The sequence below is a fragment of the Vulpes lagopus genome, chromosome 9 (assembly GCF_018345385.1).
Source record: "Vulpes lagopus strain Blue_001 chromosome 9, ASM1834538v1, whole genome shotgun sequence".
In the NCBI taxonomy this organism is placed as follows: domain Eukaryota; kingdom Metazoa; phylum Chordata; class Mammalia; order Carnivora; family Canidae; genus Vulpes; species Vulpes lagopus.
In genome coordinates this window covers 29,173,112-29,195,664 of record NC_054832.1, presented here as the reverse complement: position 1 = coordinate 29,195,664, position 22,553 = coordinate 29,173,112, and positions in this window count along the sequence as shown.

The following is a 22,553-nucleotide window of genomic DNA, read 5'->3' as shown; positions in this document are numbered from 1 at the left end:
TGATTGTATGGGCTTTTAAAATGCCTTCTGATATAATTGCTTCTCATATTTTGTACTTTTTCCTCTGAATATTTTTATAGCATTGAGCATTATGGTTTAATTTGGCACCATGAATTATAGATGCTTAAATGATATTATTATATTAAGTCATCTAAGTTTCAAGTGAGTAAGGAAGAGAAGGAAAAAACTTAATTTCCCATTGGTACCTAAAATTTCTGGGAGCATACAGAAACATTCTAAAATGTTTCGCAGCCAATTATGCTATTTTGCCTTATTCCTTCATTTTTTCTCAGGATGTTTTCCCTATGAAGTCTTTTTTTTTTTTTTTTTGGAAATTCTGCTTTATGTTCATTTTGGAAATAATGTATTAAATCGGATCGACTCAGGGGTGCTACAAAAGAAACCTTCGGCCAGAGAAGAAAAATCTCCAATAGCAGAGTGGTCCCAAATCAACAATTCCTACTGAGGCTGTTCTTAACTGCTTATTGTGCCTGACATATAGGGATTTCTGATAGTTCATTTGGCATTCTTATTTCCCTGAGAAACGCAGAAGGCATTTTAAGTTGTCTATTAAAGATGTCTCTCTTACATGTCATTTTGGAAATCTTAAGGAAAAAATGACCATCATTGCACATAGAGCCAAACTCAATCTCTCCCTTTCCTAGTTGAGCTAACTTTTTGTTTAAACTCCACGTATAGTTGAGAAAATAAGAGATTATTTTTAAATTATCAAACATTTGTGGATGTTTTTAGATTTGTAATAGCTGGTTTAAATGTGGATTTTTAAAAATTTTTTAAGAAAATGACATGTTGAGTAAATTTTCATTATTGCAAAATGATTTATTTTTAAACTACTAATTGTACCAACTATGGAGAGAGAAAGGAATTCAGCTAATTTTTTTTTAAAGATTATTTATTTATTTATTCATGAGAGACACACAGAGAGAAAGAAAGAGGCAGAGACACAGGCAGAGAGAGAAGCAGGCTCCATGCAGGAACCCCTATGTGGGACTTGATCCCGCTATTCCAGGATCATGCCCTGAGCCAAAGGCAGACACTCAACCGCTGAGCCACCCAGGCATCCCAAGAATTCAGCTAAAATGTAAAATTGCAACTGATTAGTGAAAACATCAGAAGAAATTCTAGAAGATAATTCTGCCCTTAGACTGTGCTTGTAACTGCACAAAGAACATTGGGATATACTACTGACACCTTGCATTCAAGTTGCTCTGATCAGATTTATTATTTTTTTCCTTATACCCATACTCCCTTTCTTGGTTAATTTATTTACTGCCTTTTTACTCACCAATTTATAAACTTTGACCTCCTTCCTGCTCTTCACTAAGTTCTGGTCATTAAGTTACAGTTTTATCACTGAAATGCCTCTTGACTGATTCTTTTCTATTCCCTTTTCATTTCTTGGATTCAGAGCTTTACTAAGCTATTGCATTATGCTCTGAATTGGTTTTCAAATCTCTCTAGCCTCCAATTGTACTTTAGGAACTTTTGATTGTTTTGCATTTTTCAGGATCAAAATCTAACTTTCTTGATAAGACCATTAAGATCCTTTGTTGCCTCAGTATTGTTACTGCTAATGGGTAAAGCTAGGGCTTTAGGGTTGCAAAGACCTGGATGCAGATTTTATCTTTATCACTTCTTGTGTGATTTGCTCAAATAGGTTTCTTAGCTTTACTAAGAATAGTTTCCATGTCAATAAATTGGTAGTGAATTGGTAATGATAAGAACAATAATAGTTTACAACTCCTAGAATTTTTGTCAAGATTAAATTATCTATTTAAAGTGCTCAGTGTGTGATAAGTGTCAGGTTTGACCTGGTTGGTAGTGAAATGAAATAGAGAGGCCAGGCAAAAGTTGGTCGAGGCAGGCTTTTAATGGACGGGCTCTCGGGGGAGGTCCCGCAAGGGGGTGGGGCCGGCAAGTCGTGCCCAAAGGGAGTGCCTGTGGACTTTTTAAGGGGAGCGGTAAGGGGTTGTGTCTGTATGGCGTGATAGGTATTAGGGCATATTACTGGTGGAATCGGTACGGGGCGATAACTGCTTATGCCCTTATATGGGGGTTGGGTAAGGTGCGGTTCAGGTTTCCTGCATAGGTCCTGTCTCCCCATGATGAGGCGTCCTTAGGTGGTCGGCTGGTGGCAGGGAAAGTCCCTAGGTGAGGGTAATAAGGTGGAGGGCCCGCCCCCATATTGTTGGTGCCTCCCGATCCCCCTTGATCCCCCCGGCCCAACAATAAGCATTCAATATGTTAGTTTTCATTTTTCTTTCTCATTATTTTAGCCACCATGCCTATTGCTTACCATGATGACAGATTTCATCTGTCTGCTTATGTTTTCCCCTCTCTATCTGAACTTCTACTTGTTCTCCAAAGCCCTATTTAAATGTCACTTCTATGAAGATTTCCTTGGTTCAACTCTATTAATTACTCTTCTGAGAGTCACATTGTATATTCATACCACTAATGGTGTTCATAACACTATATCATAGGTATACTTTTGAAAGCCCTTTTCCCTTATCCATTTGAAAATCTTCAAAGGTTGAGACCTCTGAAGTTGAATGCTAGAAAATGCAAGCATTTCCATTTGTAATCCTAGTTTTAGGCTATATTTCTCTTGAGTTAGTCGCCTCTTCAAATAGATATCTGAAGGTCTTTCTTAAAGATAACTTTAAAAATAGTAAATTGGAAACATATTACTATTTTAGCACTGCTACAGAAGGTTTGGAAGATGAAGTAAAAAGCCACCCACAATCATGCTGTTGTCATGTGATTTGTATTATTCTTTTGTATTTTCCCTTCTAATTGTTTTCCTGTAAACATGTATTTGCCTAGTTGCAATTCTAATGCACATTCAATTTTTTGTTGTACTTGGGGTTTTTTTTAAGCATTATGTTTTAAGTACTTTGTATGCTATTATAGGACATTTATAACCATTGAAAAACTACTTAATTCTTCAAGTGAATATTTAATTATTTGCTATATATTTCTGTCTACTCTTTGTCTCCTGTCTTGCTATTATAAACACTGCTATAGTAGACAATTGCATGACAGTAGCCTTTTGTACGTTTTGGATTAATTCCTTGATATATGTTCCCCAAAGTGAACTTAATGCTTTAATGATAATTCACTTCAGTCATACGCTGTGCTAGGATTATAACTACAGTATTTAAACAGGCCAGTGGTGAAACTGAAAAATGCTAGGGTAGAAGATTAAGGAAGAAAGAGGAGGGGTTTTTTTTTTTTTAAATAAAAGTGTTTACTCCTTAAGGAGAGGTACCTAGCCTTATAGTTTTTTGCTCTTTCTCTTATGAGGAAAGTGTTCATTGATTAAATATTTATTGAGCACTCTAAGTACAAAAACGTAATGCCTGCCCTCAGAAAGCTTACAGTTGACTGAGAGAGGCAGATATCCAAACAGGCCATTAGAATACACAGACATAAGGACTACAAGGGGTATAAGTGTATCCAGTATTAAAGAATATACAGAAAGAGCAACTAAACTCATATTGGAGGGTTTAGAGAATTCATTCAAAAATTGTGTGCTCGTTACTAAAGGTAAAATTCTGAAGTTCAGGGGGCTCCTAGTTTGGTGAGATTGACACTCATTTTAAAAATAGCTATAGTGGATTTACAATTCCAGATGAATTTCTAGACCAAGATAAGGATTTCAAGTGAAATATCTGAAACTCTGTTTTATGATTCAGAGAGGATATAAATGGGATGAAACATTGAAAGAGCATTTATGAGGGGCAACAAGAATGGAAGAAGAAGAAGAAAGCCACATTCCCTTTCTATATCCTATTTGCAGCCAAGTCTACATGGGGAAGGTGGGCAGAAATACTTATCCTCGAATAAGATAAGGTTGGTAAATATATCAGACTAGCCCTTTTAATTTTATAAATCAAGGCTGCACTTTTGTGACCCAAGTAAGCATATGGCATTCTGTTCTAAAAAGAGATTAGAAGAAATAAAAAAGAAAACATCTTTTGGTGTCATACTATGAATCTTCCATATTCAGTTTACCAGTTGTTATGGCTATATACATACACAGTCTTAATTTCCTAAATGGTCAGAGACTTGGCATGTCATACCTTGGTGCTCATTCTTTAAGGATGTATAGCATAGTCAGCTAATTACCTCAAATCTCCTTTCTTTTGGTCAGAGAACCCCAAGATTTTAGAAGCTGACAAAGCCATCCAGCTAGTGACTACTTTTTCTAGCCTCTCACAATGAGGTGTATCTGTGTGACTAAATTTTGGTCACTGGTGTATGAGAACTAAATTATGCAGTTCTGGGCTACTTCCTTTAAAAAAAAAAGAAAGGAAACTGATGACCTCCATATCCTTTTTCCTCTTTGCCATGTGCTGTGACTTGATGAGAATTTGAACAACTACCTCAGGTTTTAGAGCTATGGGAGCTATGTGTTATAACAGAGCTGCCTTGCCAACCCTACCTCTGGATTGTTAGAGAAGTATATATAATTTTAAATAAAAGAGAGAGACATATTATTTTGTATATGAGTATAATATGTAACGTTATTTCATTCATTGGGAGGAGATTTTCTTTTAGTAAATTAGCCTATTCCTTGCTTAATTCAGGAAGAGTAGTGGTGTAAGGCTAGAGTATTCTAGGCAAATGGATAAAAGCTGTAAAAGAGAGGGTGATTCAGGAAAGTACAAGCATTTTGGTATGGCTGGACTGCAGGGTATGAGAAAGTGTGAGAGTAGAAGTTGGAAAAATAGATAGTAGCCAAATCATGAGGAGACTTGTATATCACACTGCCAAATTTAGATTTTGTCCTGTCAGCTCTAGGGAACCATTGAAAGTTGTTGAATAGGGGGCATGGTTTAAAGAAAGATCACATCAACAATAGTATAGAGGATGAATGACTTTTGTCCTGTTGTAGTTTTGGATTGTTTGTATCTTTCATCCCCGTCTGTCAAGTTGGATAATCAAGGGTAATGTAATCTGGCTTTTCTTCAATTTAGTGGGGCTCATATAAACCTAAACTCCAGGGTTCATTATGAAATCAAAGGAGCAGGAAAAACTTTTCCAGAATCCTCTTCCTCAACCTGAGCTGTTATGAGTGGGTTGGAACCCTAGCACTGCGTGGTGGAGCTATGTGCCTTTCCATCAGTGCTAGCATTCAGAAAATTCTGGGCAATTTCTCCTCTCAGATCGGAGCTAAATTCACATCCAAACTAAGCCTTTAAAGAGAATTACTCTTCCAGTTATATTGATGACAAATCCTTCCTCTGTAGTCATTTCCTCATATTGCACAGCTTTTTTATCATGTGCTTGCTGAATCACAGCAATATTTAGTTCCATGCCTTGGGCACTTGAATCTTTTGGTGTGTACTTCAAGAAGAGCCAATCTAAGCGCCCCTGGTTTTGTTTTCTGTTGTTCTTCCTGCATATTATATGTAGGATAGTAATAACAAAGTACTTGGTTGCTTTTAGTCTTCCTACAGGATTTGCACTGAGTGTTTTAATGTTCATTAGCCTACAAAATAATATAATTCATATACACAAATAGAAAACACTCATCCAACTTGTAAGTTTTTCTTTACATCTTAGCAATTAAAGGTGAGCAGGTTTTTATGGCTTTCTTGCCATTTGCTTTTGTTTTGTTATTCTCAGAAGAGAAAATAGGAAAAATTTTCTGGTGAGCCAAGCCCATTACCCCCAAGGGACTATTCATTCTGCACTACACTAGAGGGAAGGACAGCTAAGATGAGTGATATCTTGGCCTGCTGTAATCATGTTCATTTGGTGATATTTACAGTCCTACTGCTCACCCCTCCCTTGAATGGTGTCTCAAAAGCTTTGGATAGCTCAAACTTTGCCTGTAACAAATTTTCTCAACATGCCTCCTTTGCCTCTACAGATTTTAAGCAGATGTATTGAATCAGTAAAATGAAGATGTGGTAAATTCCACTTTATTTTGAATAGAAACAATCACCAAAGCTCAAGCAGATTTCTCTTTGGCCTTCTTTTATTTGAGAGAGGTGGAGACAGAGCAAGCCTAACTTTTAAGAGAGGTTTTTTTTTTGTTTTGTTTTGTTTTGGTTTTTTTTAGGTAACACCTCAAGGTCACCTGACCTTGGGTCTAAAATGCTTTCCAGTAGAAATTGATTTTTATAATGATGATCCTTAAATACTTGAAAAAATACTTTCCAAATCATTAAGGAAATAATGATCCATCAGCAAGTTTTATTGACTACTATTAACCAATAACCAAGTAAGCTTAGTATTGTTTGTTTCTTTTTTTAAAGATTTTGTTTATTTATTCATGAGAGACACAGGCAGAGGGAGAAGCAGGCTCCATGCAGTGAAGCCCAACGTGGGACTCAATCCCAAGTCTCCAGGATCATGCCCTGGGCTGAAGGCAGCGCTAAACCACTGAGCCACTGGGACTGCGCAAGCTTGGTATTGTTAACTGTGTTTTAGAGATGAGAGAACTCAGGCATAGTTAGTTTCAGGAATCTGCTCAAGATCATGCATATGGAAACTGGTGAAAGAAGGAGTAGTACCAAACCTCATAGTAGTTTAGCTTTTCTTAAGGACTTGATAGTATGGGTGGGAGAATAAGCATAACACATGAAAAAAAATGGGAATAATTAAACCCAGAACCATGTGGTCAAGACTAGGGATATAATATACAGAGGATAAAGAGTTAACATGGCTTATAATAATTAGGCTTCAACCAGAATGTTAGATTTGAACTAGATCTTGAGGATGAAATAGAACTTCCATAGGCAGAGTGGATGGAAAATACAATTCAATCATGAAGAAATAGTTAGAGCAAACTATTACAGAGGAGAATCATGGAATGTAATTTCAGAGCATTTTCCATGTTGCATACATTTAATTTTATTCTAGTTCTTCAATTTCAGTAACCCATTACCATACCCCATTTCCAATAATATAGATAAATAGATTTTACTAAGAAAATCTATGCTAGACATTTAGGGCTGGAATTTCTTATCTGGAATTCAATATGCTTTCTCTACCACCACACTGCATGGAGTATGGGTAATGGGGGTGGGAGGAGAGAGAGCATATAGTACTGGGTATTCTCAAACTGTCTCCTTTTCAAGTACTAAGCAGATCCAATTCTGCTTAGCTTCCCAGATTGCAGGGCTGTCAGATGGAAAGGAAAAACAAAGTATATGAAGTTTCTTTTAAGGTGCACATGTGGACTGGTGTTTCTTTTCTTGGCTTTTAGAAGGTGCCTTCATCACGGCACAAAGGGATTTTCTTGATACTGTGGGGATTTATTGGTACATGTTATAATGTACCATAGAGACACTTCTTTCCTCTGCAGAATTATGTTTGATGGGTGACAAAGCAAATACCCAATAGGCTTCTGAGATATGATGTGTGGATCCTGTAAAGAAAGGAGTTTGAAGATTGAAAAGGAAGGAGGAAAAAAGGAACAGGGTGACAAGGTTGCTTTTAGCTCAACCTTGGTCTTCCTATGGAAATGATACTGTTTTAAAAAAATTCTATACTCCACAGACATTAGCTTTTGGCCAGAAGGCAAGCAACTATTCTTTTAGCAGATGGGTAAGCGAGAAGGTATAGAAGGAAAATGAAGTTTAAGGAAATGCCTGATTCTTAGAAGATTCTTGGAAGGTCATGCAGTTCTTAAAATCTGCTTGGGAGGTTTTTAAAGATGGGAGTGGTACAGTTGTATCCTCTTTGATACTTTTTCACCCAGTTCTGCCTACAAATAGATGCAGAGAGTTGGTTTAGATGATTTCTAATACAGCCTTGCAGATCTGTGGTTATATTCAAGTTCTTTTATTTTTTTTTAAGATTTTATTTATTTATTCATGATAGACATAGAGAGAGAGAGAGAGACAGAGAAAGAGAGAGAGGGGCAGAGACACAGGCAGAGGGAGAAGTAGGCTCCATGCCAGGAGCCCGACATGGGACTTGATCCCAGGACTCCAGGATCATGCCCTGGGCCAAAGGCAGGCGCTAAACCGCTGAGCCACCCAGGGATCCCCTATATTCAAGTTCTTTTAACCAAAGGAATTAGCCTTTAGAGATTTAGAGGTATTTGATGGGGGCATATTAGAAAGTCTGTCTTATTAAAATGAAATGACAGAATTATTAATATAGTTAAAAAATTGGAGGCCTAGGACAACAATTTCAGAAAGAATTCCTGAAGTCTTTGTTAATTGAGAAAGTCATGTCTAAGTAAATTTTGTTTCTTTGTAATAGAGGGAGTGCCTTGAGATATTCTGTACTTGTACAACAATATAAAGAGAAAGGTCTGTCAAGGTGGGCTATGTCACTTACTGTGTCTCTGCCTTGCTTTTGTATTTTGGGACATGCATCCTTAAGTAAATGAGCAAAAAGTCTTCAGGAAATTGGGGTCTCTTGACAGTATAGATGTTATACCTGAAAGGAGCATTGCATACTATTGCATTATTCATGGGGACTTTACATTCTCTGATTATCTTTTTTTATTTTTTGTTCTTTTTAGAGAGGGAGAAAGAGTGGGGAGTGGCAGAGGGAGAGGAGAGAAAATCTTAAGCAGGCTCCACACCTAGCACAGAGTCTGACATGGGGCCTGATATCACAACCCTGAGATCATGACCTGAGCTGAAACCAAGAGTCAGACTCTCAGCCAACTGAGTCACCCATCCATATACCCCTCTGATTATCTTTTAAGAGTAGAAATTTCAAGCAAACAGGAAGTTGATATTCAAAGACTTCTTACTTCCCCTATAGGTTTCCTGGGTTCCATTCATTAAGTAAACATCTATGTGCCAGTAGTAGTTCAAAACATTGAGAATACAATGAGAATAGATCAACATGGTTCTTATCATTAAATATTTATTGTCTGGACTTTCAAGCTTTTAGGAGGATATCATACCTAGTAATAATTTAATATAATTAGAAGAAAGTTTCCTTTATATAAAGCTAGATTGTTCCCAGAATTATTGTAATACTTACAAGAGAAAATTTTGAAATTGAAAAGGACTTGGGAAATGTCTCCTTTCAGTCAAGAATCCATTTTAAAAATCACTGGTAGTTCTAGAAAAATCAGATTTTCCAATTTATTCATAATGTGGTAGAGTCAAGTATACTTTCATAGATCTGCAACAGCACATTGGTAAGGGAAGCCTGCAACAAGAAACCAATTTCAAATTTTGTTTCTTATTTCTGAAATGGTTTTCTGTCATAACTTTGGAAAACCAGCACCATGAATTTTTCAAATTATCCTTAGGCAGCTCTGGCATAATTTATGTTAAGAGGTTTTGGCCTGTTTATGTACCCTGGAATTTGCCAAAATTAGTAATGTGATATTCCATATTTAGCAAACCTATAGAGCAATAAATAAGGACATATGACTATTGGGGAGAGCTGTTTGTTTAAATTCTTTTTTGTGGCATTCATGAAATGTGGGGGACTTCCAACTCAAATTCTGCAATATTAGGCAGCAAGTTGTACTCTGAACCAAACCAGATGGTGATCAGCTCTATTCCTATTATCAACTCACTACAGCGATGGTTACCAGACCTTACTTGCAACTTTAACATTTGGAACAGATTAACAGCAGTTAGACTGAAATGAGAAACCTCCATTTTACTAAAAGTTTCAGAACATATCATGCTGTAAAATCAGAAGGACTAGTAAGAAAAATTATGAGGGAAAGAGTTCACTGTCTACCTTGGTTTCTCCCTGCAGGATGCATTATTTCCCTTTTATGAGTGCCCTCTTCAAAGGAATTTTAATGTGGAGTATTGTGAGGATTAGGGTCTGTTAGCCTATCAGCCTCCTGAGGTGCCCCATTTCACAACCCATTGTTGAATTTATCTAGGTATAGCCATGAATAGTGCAATCCTGATGCACACAAAAGGGTTGTTTGGGGGATTCCCTTTGCAATACGGTTACACACACATACACACACACACACACACACATACACATGCACACACACACGCTGTACAACTTAAGAGGTTCAGCCAGCCATTCAAATTCATAAACATTTGGGCTGCCCAGATTTGGTCTGTGGATCTGAATGTATTTTGTAAATGCTTTTGCCTTGTCTACCAATGCCATATACTGTTTACTTCTCACAGTAACCTTTCTTTTTTGGCATCTATTGGTCTAGGACAAATCAATGTGTGTCCTTTACATCTAACTTTGAATACAGGTGAAACCATGTTAAAGTAAACACCTTGGCCAGCAAGTCTTAAAGTTACAGCTATCAGGACAAAACGTAGAAATAAGACATATCACTGAATTCAATGCCCATTTTGTGTTACATAAAACTGACGTATTTAGTTAAAGAATATACTAAAGACATAGTTGGTGTGAGTGGTAGATATGATGAGGACGGATATGAGTGTTCTAATGTATCAACATTCTTCTATGATTATGGTTCTGAGACAGGAACAAAAAGGTAAATTCTCTACTTTCAATACTTAAATGGTGGCAGTTCTACTCTTGTTCTTCTGGTGGACTGAATAGCTTGCCAGAGAAACCCTTCAGAGAGAGGCCGACTGCTTTTGTGCATTTTTGTTTATTCTCTAGCCAAGATCTTGCTTCAGGGTTGATTGAAAATCCATTTGCCTGTTTCTTGGTGTGATTGGAAATAAAAATTCCTTTTCAGGAATGGATTTTTGAAGCGTCTTGTACTGTACAAATCAGGAAAGATGAAAATAATGCTTAGTTCCTGGAGGATAAGAATACCTCACTTTTGTCTGCTGGAACTGAATTTTGGAGTGCAGTTGTTAGAAATGCAGACAATGGAGTTATGATATATCTGGAGAAGAGTGGCAAGAGAGACAGAGAGGAGAGAGAAAAAAACAGACAGGGAACAACAATTGCAAATTGCAAAAAGGAGAATGTTCATTATCCTACAAGTGGAAGGAACTCTTTTAAATATTTTTAACTGGAAAAAAAATAAATATTTTTAACTGGAAATGACATGATAGGATTGGAAACTATATGACTATACTCTAGAAGAAGTAGGATTATTACAAGAATAATGAAAACCAGGTAGGAGGTTATTGCAGTAGACAAGGTGAATGATAATTTTGACTGGTATGGTCCTTCAAGTCTTTGTTCTATTCACCCATAATTAGGGCTTTAAATATATTTAAGTAAAATATATTATACCATATTACTGTTTAAACTCTAATTTTTTTTAGCTTCAGAATTTATGGTGAACATTTTTTTTTTGCTATTTACCATTCTTCTATACTAATTTTTAATAATCACATGAATTTCCTTATAGGAGAATATTATTGTTGTTTATTGGGTTATCCCCTATTGAGTGATACTTGAATTTTCAGTTTTCAATAGTCACTACTGTTATGATTATCCTTATAAGTACATCTTCAGTCACATTATGACTATTTCATTAGTATAACTTCTTAGAAGTAGACTTTCTAGGACAAAGAGTATTCAAGTCTTAAGTTTTTCAGGGTACTGCCAAATTGTACATGTAGTTCAGCTTCTTTTGCGGTATAGCTGATACCCAAGGAGCAGTGTATGAGTTGCATATATGATCCCCACACTGTGTGTTCTCATCTCAAATTCATTAATTGTGATTCTTCCTTAGAGTGTAAATTACCTTGTAATCAATGTACTTTGCTTATTGTAATAAATAATCAGTTACCTCTCTTATTCTAGACACCAGAGTTAAAATTTGGAATGAGAAAGGACTTGTGAAATTCTTCTTTGAACTAAGAATACATTTTTTGAAATCACTGGTAGATCTAAATTTATCATATTTCCAATTTATTCATAATGTGAAAGAATAAATAAAAGTGTATCCATCTTAGACATGAAAAAAACATAATCTCTGTCCTCAAACATTCACACTTTCTAAAGCAGACTTTTTAAAGGGTAGTTTTAGATACAAAGAAAAATTCAAGGATTTTATAATTACTCCCCTGCGTTCCCCCCCCCCCCAAAAAAAAACAAGAGGAAAGAAGAAAAACAAAGATCAGAGACATAAATAGATGTGTATTTTTAAAGTGAAAGAAAGTTATTGTTTTTCCTTTGAATTTTTTGGAAGGTAATATTGTAATTTGTTAATGCTTGGAACTGCTTACAACAAGGATCTATCAGAGGCTAGATCCCTTTGGTTGAAATTCATGAGAACTTGCTTAGTGAAGAAGATCTTGAATGGGCTGACTACAAAAGAGTTCTTATTTCCACAGTGGCAGTTATGTTTCTAATGAGATGAACATTAAAGCTGACTTGGAACCATCTTATTTGTGTTAAATATAATTCCTTGTTACATATTAACATGCCACAAACTTACCTTTCAAGTAAAATAATACCCAACTCCCATTCTTCTTTTTCTTAATTCAAATACTATTTTGCTAAATGCTAGGCACATAGTAGATTCTTAGTAAATGCTTGATTAATTCATTAACCTAGAAAGTAGCTGGTAATAGAAGATTCTCATTTTGGATCTGCCTTGCTATGAATATTAGTGGCAAAATATGCTCTCCATGCAGGAGAAACATGTTTGAGTTAATCAAAGTGAGGGCAGTAACTTAAAATCTTAACTGATATTCTGGGTAGCAACTATTAACACCTCAGTTACTTTTCTATTGTGCTTTAAGAAATTCATTTCTACTACATACTTATATTTTCTCAACTATTTTGTGTTCTCAAATAGTCAAAACAAAACCCAAATCAAGACAAAACAAAACCCCAAACAAAAAACAAAAGGACAGCCTAGCCAGACTCTAACCAAGTCATCCTATGGGAAACTTGCTTTTTTGGGACCTCTCAAATTCCCATTTATTAGTCCTTTCTCCTTTTACTCTATTTCTAGAATAGTAATACCACTGTGATGTCTCATCAGCCAAGTGCATTTTCTTTTTTAAATTTTGTTAACTAACAATTCAGAGGAAGAGTTTAAGATATTACTGTTTTCAAGAGTTACTTTTATTAGGAGGAGTCTTTAGAAAGGAAAAAAAAAACCCTTTATGATTCATAGTAGCAAATAATAGTGGAGGGGATTTAAGGTGACCTATGGATGCCATTTTGTGAGTTCTTTCTAATATCTTAAGTATTGGGGAACTTACTTAAATTTTCCTTTCAAAGCATCATCCTCCTACTCTCATATTGTAACCACCAGAAAAGATGGCTTCTATACACTCTAGCCCAATCAGAAATTTTCCCACCAAAGAAATGTGTGCCTGTTTGAATTATTTCCCCATTTGTGATATAAAGCTAAACCCCCAAAAACCTTGCTATAGAACATCTTTGGTTCCAACATTTTATATAAAAGTGGCTTTATCTTAATGTATACATCTTTATACCTAAAGGAAATCATCCTTTTAAAATGTTTACAATATTCCTTTTTAATCCTAAGGTGTTATAAGCCAAAGCTTCATATTAAATAAATGAATGAATGTGATCTTGACTTTATTTGTGATGTGGGGTATCACACTATGATTGGGCAGCTTTATTTAATGTTGTTAATTATTTTTTGAGTTTTCCACCATCCAGACTTCTCTTAATCAGACCACAATCTATTTTCTTTTTAAAAAATATTTTATTTATTTATTTGAGAGAGAGAGATAGAGATGAGGGGGGCAGACAGGGAGGGGCAAAGAAAGAGGGAGAAGCAGACTGCTCACTGAGCAGGGAGCCTAGCCTGACTTGGGGCTTGATCCCAGGACCCTGAGATCAAGACCCAAGCTAAAGGTAGTAGCTTAGTCAACTGAGCCAACCAGATGCCCCTCACAATCTATTTTCTACAGTATCCATTATTACATAATTACTTTTTAATCATAAAAGATAATTATGAATATCATATATTATATAAAATCATAAGAAAAGTAAGAAAACCATTTTTAGGAGAGTGGTGGAGAAGACAATGGAAACTAATTCTAATTTTAATCAAGATAGTAAAGCCTATGCTTCATAGAAAACAAACTATCAAATCTCATTGACTTGACTCATTTGGTCCAGGTGACTCTCCAGGAAAACTTGTCTTCAGTACAGTAACTTGACAATTGATGTTACTGAGATCTTGAGGTTCTAATGTCTCCTCACCTCAGTAGGATGCCTCAACAGGAGAAGAGTGAATAGAGCATTTATAACCTTTTCAGATCCCGCTGATCAGAGATAATCAGATGGCTCTATTAAACAGTAAAAATTCTGAGAATCATAGTGAGCGTTATTAATGAGAACAGAGTTAAATTTAATTATGAGAGAAAGGGCTCAATCATCTGAAAGAACATCAGGTCTGAGAAGAAATGAATACATTTTGGGTATCTATTTTTAATTTTTTGAGGAACCTCTACACTGTCTTCTACAGTGGCTACACCAGCTTGCTTTCCTACAAACAGTGCATGAGAGTTCCTTTTTCTCTGTAGCCTCACCATCACTTGTTATTTTTTGTATTCTTGATTTTAGTTATTCTGACAGGTGTAAGGTGATAGTGCAGTGTAGTTTTGATTTGCATTTCCCCGGTGATGAATGATATTGAGCATCTTTTCAGGTGGCTATTGGCCATCTATATGTCTTCTTTGGAAAAATGTCTGTTCAAGTCTTCTGCCCATTTTTAAATTGGATTGTTTGTCTCTTTTGGTGTTTAGTTATATAAGTTCTTTATATATTTTGGATATTAACTCCTTATCAGATATGTGATTTGCAGAAATCTTTTCTCATTCTGTAAGTTGTCTTGTTGTTTTGTTGATAGTTTTCATCACTGTGCAGAAGAAGCTTTTTATTTTGGTATGGTCTAATTTTAGTCTTAACCACAGTTACTTACTAAAAAGATATGTGAGCATCTTGGACACTACACACCTATCAGACATTGGAATCAGATTGGCCACCACTTTCATTTCCTGTTCTATATTGATTTTCATGCTTATTTGCTTTCTGTCTAGCAATCATCAATTTCACAAAGATATGACATCACTGAAAGGAATGTGTAATTTAATGTTGAAACTGTGAACTATATTTAGCTAGTAGTTCATACAGTGGCTGACAGATTTTTGAATATTGCTGTATTTCCCTTAAATGTTTAAAATGCCAAAAAAAAAAAAAAGCTCAACAGCACTTCTCTAAGGGTGCTGCAGTGCCCTGGGGTGCCTTTATACACAGTGTGGGAACCACAGGCTTATTACATGGGTACTATGTATAAATCACTTCTCACAATAGTTTGGAAGGTAAGTGTTATCATTCACAATTTGGATGAGAAAACTAAGGTTTGAAAAGGGAATGAATTCTATCCCAAAACTTCTACTTAGTAATTAGCAAAGCAGAGGCTTGAACCCCAGCCTCTGGCTCCAAACTCCATTGCATCATGCCATGTGCCTTGAGATTTGCAGGATTAAGGTTTTCACAGCTTCCTCTCCCCATGACCTTTCCTGGGTTTCAAAAACATTGAAATGACTATTTTTTTTAAACATGTGGAAGTGCTTGAAACTCATGGAAATGATTTTAAGTCATGTCTACATTTTTAGCTTTAAGGCACACCTGCTAGAAAATAAATTCTCTTGAGTGGAGATTAAAGAACTTTAAAATGGTCTTAAAATGGCCCCAAGGAAGATTGTTTAAGCTTGAAATCAAGACAGTACATTTCTAATTAACTTGTAATTATTTTACTGCTAATTTTTAATGTGACATTTAGTATGTACCACATATCACTTTTTCTCCAGCTGTCAGGACAGTCCCTAAACTAAACCTTCTTCACCAGCTGTTGCCTAATTCAATATGGTCCATGCTGGAATTTTTCCAACTCTGCCTGCACATAATTTCTAAGTCTCAACAGACCTGTGCAAACATGAACCATAACTATAATCTTTCATGTTACTCATAGTTCTATTTAATTATCTGAAATACTACCTGATAAATAGTGTAATCAGAAGAATTCCAATTTAACAGTAACTACTTCCACATCACTTTTCTACTCTCATCTAATTTGAAACAGGTTTTGGATTACTACCTCTAAATTATGTAAACTCCTAATCAATGATTAATTTAAGAATCTTCATGCTGCTGTTTTTTTTTTTTTTTTTCTCTCCTTTTGTGTGTGGTTCCTAAGTGTCAATAAATTCAGGCCTACTCAAATGAAAATTTTTTCTTCCTTAGACTTTTTAGGTCTTTATTTTCTACTGAGCTTATTGAGGGGACAGAGGATGAGTATTTGTAAACAAAGAAGAGTCAATCCTTACAACAGAAAATTGTTCTTAAAGAAAATCTCTCTTAATGTAAAATTAAAAGTATAGTTCAGAGAAATATCTGCAGAGGAAAACTGTTCTTAATTTAAAAACAAGGATGCCTGGGTGGCTCAGTGGTTGAGCATCTGCCTTCAGCTCAGGGAGTTATCCCGGGGTCCTGGGATCAAGTTCCGCATCAGGATCCCTGCAGGGAGCCTGGTTCTCCCTCTGCCTATATCTCTGCCTTTCTGTGTCTCTCATGAATAAACAAACAAAAATCTTAAAAAATAAAAATAAAAAATAAAAACAAATTCATAATGAATGGCTATAGAGTGACATTTATTGAGCAATCTGTACATGCCAGGCATTTTATGCTTATAATTTTCTTTAAACCTAAACACAACAATGAGAAGTCATTGTTATTACTTTCATCTTGCAGGTGAGGAAAGTACAGCTGAGAGTTTGAGGAATTCTTTCAAGTTAACAAGTGAATGAGAGGAAAGTACAGCTGAGAGTTTGAGGAATTCTTTCAAGTTAACAAGTGAATGAACGTTAGAGCTCACATTCAAACTCAGCCATGGCTTTTGCCTGCAGGGATATCCTATCCTCAGATCAAGATATATGGAGATAGTCTCATCTTTTTTAATGGTGATTGCATATGAAAACATAATATTAATATTTAAAATTTATCAAATACTCTATTGGATGCTACAATGTTATTTGCTTTATTCTGGGAGCTAATTATTGCTAATTATCAATACTGACTGCTGAAAGTATATAGCATATGCATTTTCTAAAAGTCCATGATTTATTTTTAGCTTTTCTGTTATTTGCCATTAGGGATCTCACAGGATCATAGTGAGTTGCTGATGATCTATAATACAGAAAAAAGTTTTGGGCTGGATCCCAGGAAACCTGGATTCATATTTGCCTTTTCCACTTGTTACCTTGATATTTAAGAGTCAGTTTCTATGTCCAGGGCTCAGTTTCTTCATTAGTATAATAAAATAATTGAGATGTATGCTCCCTAAGGTTTTTTTGAGTACCAAAGTTCTATGATTTTACAAAGCACACTTATGTCTTATATGTCAATCCCAATGATGCATGTAGATACAGTTAAATGCTGGTGGTATATATAATTCAGAACTGAAAGAAATACCTTTGGATTTGGCTTTTGCAAGCATAAATGAAGTACAGTAAGTGAAACCTTTAAAGCACTATATCAATTGTAGTTTTTCTATTAGCTTGCTATTGCTATGTAGCAAATTACCACAAATTGTGTGGCTTAGAATAAGACACATTTATTATCTCATGATTTCCATGGCATAGACGTCTCAACATGTAGTTTAGCTGGGTCTCCTGCTCGGGATCTCATCACAAGGCTGCAGTCAAGGTGTCAGGAGGCTACATTCATTTCTGGGGCTTGGTCTTCTTCCAAGCTTAGGTTGTTGGGAGAATCCATTTCCTCATGGTTGTAGAATGGAAGGCCCCATTTTCTTGTTGGCCGTCAGCTAAAAGCAAGAAGCTCTCAGCTCCTGGAGGTTGCCTGCAATTTCTTGCTCTGTGGCTCCCTCATAAGCCTTGTCAAAATCTGGAAACTTACTTCACGTCAACAAGGAGTAGTCTCTCCTGCTGTCTGCTAAGATAAAGTGTTAGGCAACTGTACTGGGTTAATTGGTGTCCCCCCCCCCCCCAATTCATATCCACCTAGAACATATAAGAAATTATTTGCAGATGTAATTAACCAAGTTAAGATGAGGTCATACTGGAGTAGAGTTGGTCCTCATCTAATGACTGGTGTCCTTTTAAGAAAATAGAGGCACAGAGACACACAGAGGGAAGATGGTCATATGATAACAGAGTCAGAGATTGGATTTAGGGTGCTATAGGACAAGAAATACTAAGGATTACTGGCAACTACCAGAGGCTGGAAGAGGCAAGGAAAGATTCCTCTTCTAGAGATTTTTAGAGAGGGTATGGACCTACAGACAACTTGATTGTTGATTTCTAGTATCCCAAACTATGAGAGAATAAGTTTTTGTTGTTCTAAGCCACCAAATTTATGGGATTTTGTTATGGCAGCCCTAGAAAACTAATACAATAGCATAATGTAATCATGGGAATAACAGTATCACATTATCTTAGCTATGTAACAACCAAATCAAAGCAGTGACATTCTAATACCTTTAACATTTTCTCTTAGAAGCAAGTCACAGAGTCCTCCCACACTGAAGGGGAAGGGATTATACAAGGCATTGGCTAGTCACTGGGGGTCACCTTAGGATGTCTCTCCCACATCAACACAAGTTTATGCTATTTTATTTTGTGACAGCAGGCCCTTCTATTATGTAGAAATTGAATTAAGTTCTATTTAATTCTCTTTTACCACTTCTAATTATTTCAGAATTATCTACAGAGATATTTTATTAAAAAGTTTCAGTGTGACTAATATCTTTTTTTTTTTAATGATGGCTCTTTTTCTTGAAGTCTATTATTCTTGACATTTTCTGTGCTCTTAATTGTCTCCTTAAATTGGATTTGTTGACAACTTTGGCTACATGTTGCTCTGAAGATGAAAGCTAGTCAATCATTTGAATGTATAAAAAAGAAAAAGAAGTTTATTAACTAAACTTTGGTCTCTTAAAAAATCATTAGCACTCTAAGAGATATTGGTCAATAGATCAATATTCTATTGAGCACCTACTATATACCTATCATTGTACAAGATTTTAAGTATATTTTAGTACATATTCACTATTTCAAATGATAAAATGATGTGGTCAAAGGCAAGCTGAGACTCATCAGCCAGAAAGTCATTGCTGTCAGATTATCTAAGATATACTTATACAAAACATTAGCAGATTCAATTATATTAGCGTTCATAGAACTGCAGTTCAGGGTTATCAGGAACCAACAAAGCAAAGCGATGACTCTATTTGACTATAGGTACTCTTGTTTTTATACTGGCTCTTGAATTCAAGCTTCCACCAATGCTATGAAATAGAGTCAGATTTGTGAACTAGTGTTTCAGACACATCTCTCATATTTTCCTATGGATTTCTTTTGGGACTGTTAGACAGACATGTGTTTTTCTTTGGGTACTACCATAGAAGTCCCTAATGGGATAAATTTCAACCCTTAGTCAGCCTTGGAGAAAAATAAATGTTTCCTTATATATGAACTTAGTGCATATCATGTTGCATAGCTATTCCGGGTGCAAAGTGCCTGTACGTTATTCTCTGGAGTTCAGACTTTTCTTTCAGAGATAGTTTATTTGGAAACCTATCACTATTGTCAAAGATAGAGGCTTGCATACTTTCATACACAATGCTGTCAAAATCTGGTCTCTAAACTATTCTTGATTCTATAAAGATCATAATTAAATTTCTTCTTGCCAAATTCCCATCTTTAACACTGCATGAATAATCCTTTAGGATATTGGTATTTAATACTGCCAGAAAAAGGTATTAAATACTATAATTCCAGGAAGATTATTTGTATAGTATCAAAGATGAAAAAGTGAAATGCATTTTAGGTCTCTACCCTTGGAATTGCCATGTAATGTAATGAAGTGAAATTGCTTCATGTAAAGAAGTTTATATGGTTGAGTTTCTGGCTCTAGATTTTGGCAAAATGAAGTGTTCCGTAGGTCCCTGATGAAACCAGATGATCAAAGGCAGCCATTCTCCTTTAAGTTTTCTGTAATGGGTCCCTCAGTGAGAGAGGTCAGAATCCTACAGATTAAAAAAATCACAATTTGACCTAAGTTCAAATTTGAACTCTGGCACTTTTTAGTTATAAAATGGGATGGCATGTTGTATCACAGGGCATTTGTAGTGATTAAATAATGAATGTAAATTGCATAGCTTGAAGCCTAGCTTCATGTAAGAAGTGCTCAATATATATTAGGTAAAATGAATTAAAAAAATAAAATTTCAACTCAACATTCTCTTCCAACTGTGAAGCAAACTTAGGCTATAGTGAAATTTGCAAATGATCTTGGGATTTTCTTTTGACTGAAATATCGGCACCACTTATTATGGTGGAAGGAACAAACATTCATTGGCCACCTATGGCATGTCAGACAATATGTTAGAATTTTTGCATAGATGAGGTCATCAAATTCTAAAACAAAACAAAACAAAACAAAAACAAACCAAAATAAGCAAACAAACATATAGGTCTCATTTCAAAATAAGGAATTGAGCTAAAAAGTTTCAGAGCTGTGATTAAATTCATATCTATTTGACTCTCTAAACCAAGCTTTTTCTGCTGTACCATGCTGCTTCTCAAATGGCAAAGCCCTCTGAAATTCACCTGTTAAATGACTTCTGTATGTCATAAAGAGAGACAAAGTCTTTTACCAAAAAAAACCCTGACCTTTATTATGGAAAGGCATAAGTGATTTCAAATGGTAAACAACAAACCTACAAACTTTTTGAGAGGCTTTCATTTTTTTTAAGAGATTTTATTTATTTATTTATGAGAGACAGAGAGAGAGAGAGAGAGAGAGAGAGAGAGGCAGAGACATAGGCAAAGGGAGAAGCAGGCTCCATGCAGGAAGCCCAATGTGGGACTTGATCTTGGGACTCCATGATCACACCTTGAGCCAAAGGCACTCAACCACTGAGCCACCCAGGCATCCCTTTGAGAGGCTTTTAAATGTGATTAGGCACAGAGAGCCCCACTGGCCAAGTCTGTGGCCCTGGGCGGTCCCTAAGGATTAATGATTTACCATCAGCCGGATCTCTGGGAGTGCCTCCTCCCAAGGAAGGTGACTGCTGGGCCTCCTGGGGCGGGTATCTTGCTGACCCAGCTGCCTCTTCTAGTGGAAGAATATGGTCTGAACTCAGGGACAGCTCTCAGCCTAGGCCTTCTGCAGGTGACCTACAGAGTCTGCATGTTCTAGGGGAGTTGAGGTAATGATTAGGACCCCCTGTTCCGTGTTGGACATAGTGGGGGTGGCTGCTCAGAAGTGCAACTGGTGCCACACCCCACGGCCTTCAGGCCCTCATTCTGCCTGCCTGGCCTCGCAGTCCCTGATGGTGCCTCCCTCCATCCCCCCACCCCCCACCTCTGGGCTTGATCTACTCTGGTCTGCAGTTGGCCAATAAAGTTGTGTCTCCAACCTGGCAATAAAAAAAAAAAAAAAAGAAATCAGACACACAATCAGACATTTTCAGACTTGCTTATTTAGATATTTCTCTTTTACTCCCACCCACACATACATGCAGTCACATTTGCCTGGACCAGTTTGTATCTGCTGAGAATCTTGGGCTCAGTTAAATGGGAAGTGGGTGGCTGGGAATAGTGACTGGGAAATAACTACATTTGCATTTTGAAAAAATCATGGTGACTGCAGCACATAGATTAGATTAAAGAAGGCTAGATGAATGCAGGGAGATCAGTTAGGAGGCTACTGCAGTAGTTTAGGTAAAAGATGGTACTCTTAAAGTACACTAGTGATAATTAAGAGGATGAAAAGTCAGTGGATTTGGGTTGGAAGTGAAGTCAGTAGGGCTTTATGATGGACTGGATATAAGTGGTGAGGTGAGAATCGTTCAAATAAAACTCTTATATCTGTCAGGTTCATTGAATAGGGAAACGAGAAGTACATTCACATTTTAGGGGAAGGATCAATACCATGGCTTTATATTGAATTTGAATATGGCAAATTTAGTATGTTGAGTTTGAGACTTCCAAATGACTAGAGATACAAATATGGAGTGTAATCGTAGTATATATGGTTATTAAAGCTGTGGACCTGGATGTGATTTTCTCAGGAAAGCATAACAGATGAGATGAAAAGTTTATCTACTACCCAGGCTTTTGAAAGTCTAATGTTTGGTAGCTAGATGGATGGGGGATGAGCCTGCAAAGTAAATACAGGAGTGACTAGAGATAAGAGAGTAAAATCAAGTAGCTATGGTAAGAAAGTATTTCATAAGAAGAGGTGATTAACACATATATAGTAGATGCATACTGAAACAGGTCCATAGATTGTGACAAGGAATTAATTAATGACCTTAGTAAGATTTCTTTTGGTAAAGTGATGAAGGTAGAAACTGAATTTTTGAGGTTGAGGAGTCAGCAGGAGGTGAGAAATCAGAATAGTGTGGAGGAAAAATAAAACTTCTTGAAGAGTTTGGTTAGGGGGCAGCTGGGTGGCTCAGTGGGTTAGGCATACAACTTTTGTTTTCAGCTCAGGTCATGATCTCAGGGTCATAAGATTGAGTCCCACACTGGGCTCTGCACTCAGCATGGAGTCTCCTTGAAATTCTCTCTCACCCTCCCTCTCTGCTTCTCTCTCTGCTTGTATGTGTACACATGTGCATGCTTCTCTCTCTCTCAAATAAATAAAATCTAAAAAAAGAGGTT